General features: G+C 41.4%; 1 long non-coding RNA gene across 1 annotated transcript; it reads right to left on the minus strand.

Moving 5' to 3' along the window:
- Positions 1 to 4,292: 4,292 nt before the first annotated feature.
- On the minus strand, positions 4,293 to 5,616 carry LOC135181580 (uncharacterized). Its single transcript, XR_010304937.1, has 3 exons — positions 5,559 to 5,616; positions 5,059 to 5,217; positions 4,293 to 4,377 (listed from the first exon to the last, which is right to left on the minus strand). It is a non-coding gene; the product is annotated as an uncharacterized LOC135181580 (long non-coding RNA).
- Between the last annotated feature and the right edge of the window lie 831 nt (positions 5,617 to 6,447).

The raw sequence follows: 6,447 nt of genomic DNA on the forward strand, positions 1-6,447 counted from the left end.
AAAACACATCAGAGTTCAGTGCCAAAGAGGAACACATGTAACAAAGCCTGTAAACAATGCCATCTGCTCCTCTAGGCACACAATGAACACACGGCACTGGTAGGAAAACTGCACAAAGAAAAGGTCTGGGAAGCTTCGTTAATGATAACAAAGTTGCAAATGGAGTATTCTTGGCTTCCTTGCACTCAGTGGCAAATAACAGAATCTAAATAGCTAATGCCCATAATTTTAGAGTGGTTACTAGACTGCAGGGCTCACAGTTTCAGAAAACAATGAAACAGTTCAGGATTCTAGGAGATACACCGGCAGCATTCGTTCTTATAGAGGTCAATACATATTTGCCTTTCTCTTGGATTATTTTGGTGTGGGTGCGTGTGGAGGCATTGCTATTGTTTAGTTTGAGTTGGGTTTTGGGTTTTGTTGGGTTGTTGTTGTTTTTTTTTAAGAGAGTTCAATTTTTCCATTAAAAGTTACTAAACAAGTTATCTTATCAGAACTGGCAGCTATGCCACTCAGACACAGAGAGCAATTCTAGGTAGACCTGCATTGTTTGTTCTTGTGTAAAAACCAGAAAGGTGGATTTTTGGCAAGAATGTTTCAAATATAATAATTTCCTGAACAGGGCTTAGCATCCACCCCTTGCCCAAAGACAGTTAACACATGCTCCAAAGAACCATCCTATACACTGACACTCTGCGGGAACAAAGAAACTCAAACAGCATCTGGAGTCCAACTTGGCGTGGCTCTGTTCACTGCTACTGCCATGGAGCCATGCTATCAAAAAGTCTTATCTGACTCACCTTTCACAGGCAGTATCCTTGGGATTGCTGACGGAGGAATTACTCGCTTCTTCAATCAATCACATGTAATGTTTCATTCCCAAAGTCAGCAGAAGCCAGTAAAGAGTTAATAGAATGTTTTTCTTCCCTGGAAAAAAAATGATTTTGGGTTACTTTGAGTTCAGGAACATACAGTTCCAGTAGACTTGCATCCAGAAATAGGAGGTCTGCTTCTTTCTTTCAGTTTGTTCCTGAACCAGGAAACCTGTAACCTATAACAGTGGCATGGCAATGGATATTTTTGAGCAGGCACTGAGCGGAGCACAGCTATGCTAAGGATTCCCCAGAAAATTGCCCTCCAAACAGGGAGTGAACAACGTGCAAGTTCCATCACTAAGAGCCTACCAGCTCAGAGGCATGTGCAGTCCTGCAGGTGTTTGGACAGACTAAGAGCATTAGGACAGACTAAATTAATGTAAATCCAGAAGCTTCTGCAAATCTGGTGAGAATGAAAAGACTGAATCTTCTTTCTCCTGACTTAAAAAAAAAGACATAGGCTAAGAAGATGCTTTCCTACTGCCAAGACACAAGAAAACTTTCAGGCCTCAATCTGCAGAGTTGTTTATAAATTGTGAATTATCAGAGTACCTCATTGACAGAAAGTGCTCTTCACACACTAAGCAAGCAGCACAGCAACTCATAAAATATGGGAGACATCACTTTGGTTTTTCCTATTAAAACTAGAAGAGCTGGAAGGAGAGATGTGCAGACTGTGTTTCTCAGTCGGCTGTAGAGTAAACAGAGTTTCTGCCCTGGAATCAACACTCAACACTTACAGGAACATAACAATACCAAACAATGACAGAGGCGTTTGAATTATTTTGCCACAGTAAAAATAATTGTGGAAAGTACCAGACTGGTTAACATTTGGCAGCCTTAAATTTACGTTATTGTTTTAATTAGCTTCCTTTGCAGTTCATGAGCTGACTTCAGAAAGCTGTTGCTCTGTTTTGACAGACAAAAACGTTTGCTTTCTGCAAGAGCAGCATAACATGAAAAAGTCTTCTCCTTTCTTTTCTTACAAAAAAAAAAGAAAGATGGTTCTGTTCATCTAGCTATAAACCAGGAGATTAGTTTAAAAATAACTTAGGAAACTATGTCTTTCTGAATTGTGATTTTGCCAACACAAAGAAATAGCTCATATATTTATCTATCGCTGCAGCCTGGTTATGGGAACTAGAAAAAGGAATGCATTAACCTTTAACAATGGTTGAGCTATAACCCACTCTTGTTCCAAGGCTCTGATTGCACAATGGGGCTTTTTACGATAGTTTGAAATGTCTTTTCTGATAGCAGTGTTTATGGAACCGGCTTCAGATGACATCTTCTTTTCTGTTTCTCAGGGCCCTAATAAGGCAGAGGAAAGAATGCCTTTGCACTGGGAAAACCAGATAGGAGCAATCTCTGTGAGGGAGATGTTTAACCAGACCTTTTGTCAAGATTTCCACCAAGGCAGTCATTAGAGGCAGCCAGGATGGCTTTAGTGAGGGCAAGACCTGCTAACCTTCTACAGCAGTGGACAAGGGAAGGGCAAAGGATGCCATCTATGTGGACTTTTGCAAAGCCTCTGACACAGTCCCCACAACATCCTTCTCTCTACGCTGAAGAGATATGGTAGCTTTTGATATAAATAAAATGCTGGTTTCCAAATCAACCTCGCACCATTGCCTGAAAAACAGCCCCTCTCTCATTTTTTGCTCCTAGCTTTACCTGGATAATGAAGGTGGACCTTCTTCTTTACCTACTTACGAATGCTAAGTTCAACAAAGGAGAGAAGATATGACACCTCCATTTGTGTTTTGGTTCAGAGCACTGAGGTAGTTTTGAATTAAACTTCCTGGATATAAGTTCAATTCACAGAGTGAATCACACATGAACTAAATTCCTTCAGGAGGAAACTGTATTTTGGACCAGGTGTACACCAACTGTACTCCATCCCCTACCAGGGATACAGGGATTGGAGGAGATCAGCTCTGGGCAGCTTCAAACCCGCAGCTCCTGGTGACTTTCATTACAGGGGACTAAACTACATCAATCCAAAGCAATCTTCTTCTCGAAGCACAGCTAGGGGTCAGAACCAGCTGCTTCAGTTTGCTCTCTGCTTCTGTTACACCTAACTGCTTTCCAGTGTCGGCAAACAGGTTGGATAGCCTGACAGACACTAGGACTCCGATGCAGTTACCACAAGAACTAAAATATAGTATGTACTGACATGTGTGTTCTGAGTCTCATGCACAGAGAGGAGGAGAACAATGTTCCCAGCTTCTAATAACTTCTGCACCCAATATTAAGAAGCAATTCTAATTTCCTATTTTCAATACTTATTCTGAAAATGGTCTTTATCCTCACTGTAATTCCCATATTATCATCATCATCATCACCACCTTAGTTCAATTACATAAATTCCCTTCCAGCAATTAGTTTTGCATTAGCTAGGAGCCAGAATTGCCTCAGTGCAGCTTAAGAAAGTGCATTTTATAGTCCCCTGTGTTCTCTAGTATATTGAGACATTGAATGGCCTCTTCTCTAGCCCATTTGAGCTTGCTTGTCCATTCCAACGGTTTTACACAGCAAGAAGGGCATCATGCTCTTACCAATTTGGCAGAGAAAAGACCATCACTAACTGCCTTACTCACTCAAAGCTGAGCTACTTTCAGTGCAAAATTTAAAGATGTTCTCATTTCTCACAAACAAAACTTCTTATACAACAGAGCATCAACGTGCCGGAAGCTTTACATCCCAGGATCAAGTCTCTACCAGAAGGAGGTTAACTGCCTTGAGCAGAGACACCTCTATGGACACATATTACTGGCAATCACACCCATCTATAAAAAGGGTTAAAAAAAAAGGACTCTGGAAACTACTGACCTGTCAGTCTCACTTCTGTGCCTGGAAAGATCATGTTTGTTCTTGAATAAACAAACACAAACAAACAAGTAGCCTTAAAAGGCAGTTTAAAATAGTATTTGAGTACTGTCTCCCACACTGTTTTGACAGATGTTGTAATACCTGTGAGTTGGGAGAAATACCAGAAACAAACTTCTTCAGAAAGTGTTTAGCATATTTAATGTAGTCATATGTACAATGTTACGATCATCAGAACTACATGAGAGCCATTTCTAACAATATTACCCTACATATATAGATAGAGAAGGTGATTCTGATACTCTGCTCTGGCAAGACCTCACCTGGAGTACTGCATCCAGCTCTGGTGCTTCAACACAGGGAGGACATCATCAGTTGGACTTGGTGATCCTGAGGGCCTTCTCGAACCTGAATGTTTCTGTGGTTCTCTGACATGGACCTGATGGCAGCAGGTCCAGAAGAGGGCCACAAAAATCATCAGAGGGCTGAAACACCTCTCCTAGGAGGACAGGCTGGGGGAGCTGGCGTTGTTCAGCATGGAGAGTTTGACCTTTGTGATGCCTCAGCTTTATGCAGGATATGATGTATGTGGAATGGAGTAACTTGCTGGTCAGTTTAGAGTCCCCTGTCTTGTCTGGTCCTCCATGCAGGTGTGAGCTTTTACTTTCTACACCTGCAACACAACACACAGGTTTTAACAGTGACTGTTCTACATACCAGTCCTCGGTACTAACTAGAAACATCAAGCATTATTGCTTATAGAAGCAGACACTTGTCTGCAAAACCAGGCCATTGCCTTCAGAAAGTGTGAATGCTTAGAAGAAGGGATCTGAAAAGTAAAATCATGGAAAATAATTATTTCTGTCTGAACTCAAACCAGGACACAGAAATTTTGTTTCTAGGCAATCAACACAGAGATGTGCATATAATAAAGGAAGCACTTGCAGAAGTTTCCCTAGGTCTCACCACGATTCTGTAGAATTAATACATATCTGTGAACACTGCTCATAAAAGACAAGATATGAGTTTAAAATTAGAAAGAGATTTGATTTATGATGATATTAGTATCAGCACCAGCTGAGGATACTTTTCCAGTATCTACTGCAACATCCGAGCTTACTCAGTGGACACAATCAAGCCAGTTTCAATTGAGGTCAGAATCAGGAAATGCAGAGCTGAAAAACAACAGCTGAAGGAAATTTTCAAGAGAGGACTGTTGTGATAGAAGTCTTATGCTTAGTTCTGTTCAAGTTTTAAATGCTAAGCCAAGCCTTTTTATTTGTGAAATATTTTTTGTAAGAATCAGTAGATCAAGCTATGACTTAGGGCACTATAGCAGTGAAATCAGACTTACAGTTTTGCCAGTGTTTAATTTGCCTTCTTTTGAGATGAGCCAGTCCCTGCAGAAAGTAACAGAGATTCAGGCACAAATAAACCTGAGTTCCTCCTCTGACGGGTCTAAATAAAGGAAGTTATGTTGTTACCAGATGCTGCTGTGCAAGCCAGGGAAAACCTGAAAGAGTCAAGGAAGAGATGTACCACCCATTACACAAGCAGGCCAGCAAACGGGAACCTCCTGATGCTAAGCCTTTCCCTGGTGAATCTCTAAAAGCAAGCTTAGTCTCACAACCAGTACCAGTTCTGGTGATGGCTTCTGTTGTCCTTGCAAAGTTAAAGCCAACTTTAGAAATTTAGTTTGCAGCATACTGAGCTAATCTGTTAGTCCCCTTCCAATCAGGCTGCTACCTCACTACGTGGTCTGCGACACAGTGTCACCCTTCTTAAAAGACAGATTCCAAAGTGAACTGTCAAGTTATTTTATGGGATGAACAGACACACAATCCATCTAATAACCTGAGGTGAATTGAGGAGAAAGCATGGTTTTTAATCAGCTGCAAGATACTTGGTTTACTTCATTGTCTGCAGATCTGTTTCTCCCGGTTTGATCACAAAGCTTCAGTACCAGTACCAGCCACTGCACCTGGAAAATCAAGAGATATCAAACTGCATTCCAGTGCTTGTGCACAGGGTATGAGAGGGCAGAGAAGGGAGTGACTCTCCTCCCTCTGATGTTGCACAAACAGCTCAGGTGAATACTGGCTCAGTGGTGCAGCACATGGCACCACTCACTGAAATCAAGATGCGTTATCACAACCAGGAGTCTGATAATGCATCATGTAAAATGATTAACTTACTGCTATATATACACAAGTCTCATAAGCAATACACTAACGCCAGACCAACTCTTTTCACTTCCTCACTCAGCTGCTGCTGATGGCACAAGCCCCAAAACCATGTGGGGCTTAGAGCTGCCCATAACAAATTCACAGGCAAACCACTAAGCTCCTGTTTCTCCCCATTAGAGATGAAGAAGAGTCATTGCAGAATGGAAGTCTGGGTCCATGTGTATCTTGCAAACAATCCAGAGTTGAGGAATGTTGGAATCTTTGTGTAGGATGTTCTCAGAGAAAGTAGCCACTGCTCAAAATTGTGGAAATGTAGATTTGTTTGGATAAAATAGTTTCTCCACTAGCACATTCAACACATAGAAATGGGCCAAAGTAACAAGACAAAAAGCTTAATAAAGAACACAAACAAAATTAACAGGAATTCCTCTAGGCTGAATGTCAGAAGAGAGCCAAAACTATTGAAATGCCCGGAACCCAGACAGTGCCTAACTAGTTCCCAAGTTCATTCAGGGTAGGGAAGGGGGAAATGCTGGCAGACACTTCTGTCATTTTGA

Source organism: Pogoniulus pusillus, chromosome 15 (genome assembly GCF_015220805.1).
Source record: "Pogoniulus pusillus isolate bPogPus1 chromosome 15, bPogPus1.pri, whole genome shotgun sequence".
NCBI classification, from domain to species: domain Eukaryota; kingdom Metazoa; phylum Chordata; class Aves; order Piciformes; family Lybiidae; genus Pogoniulus; species Pogoniulus pusillus.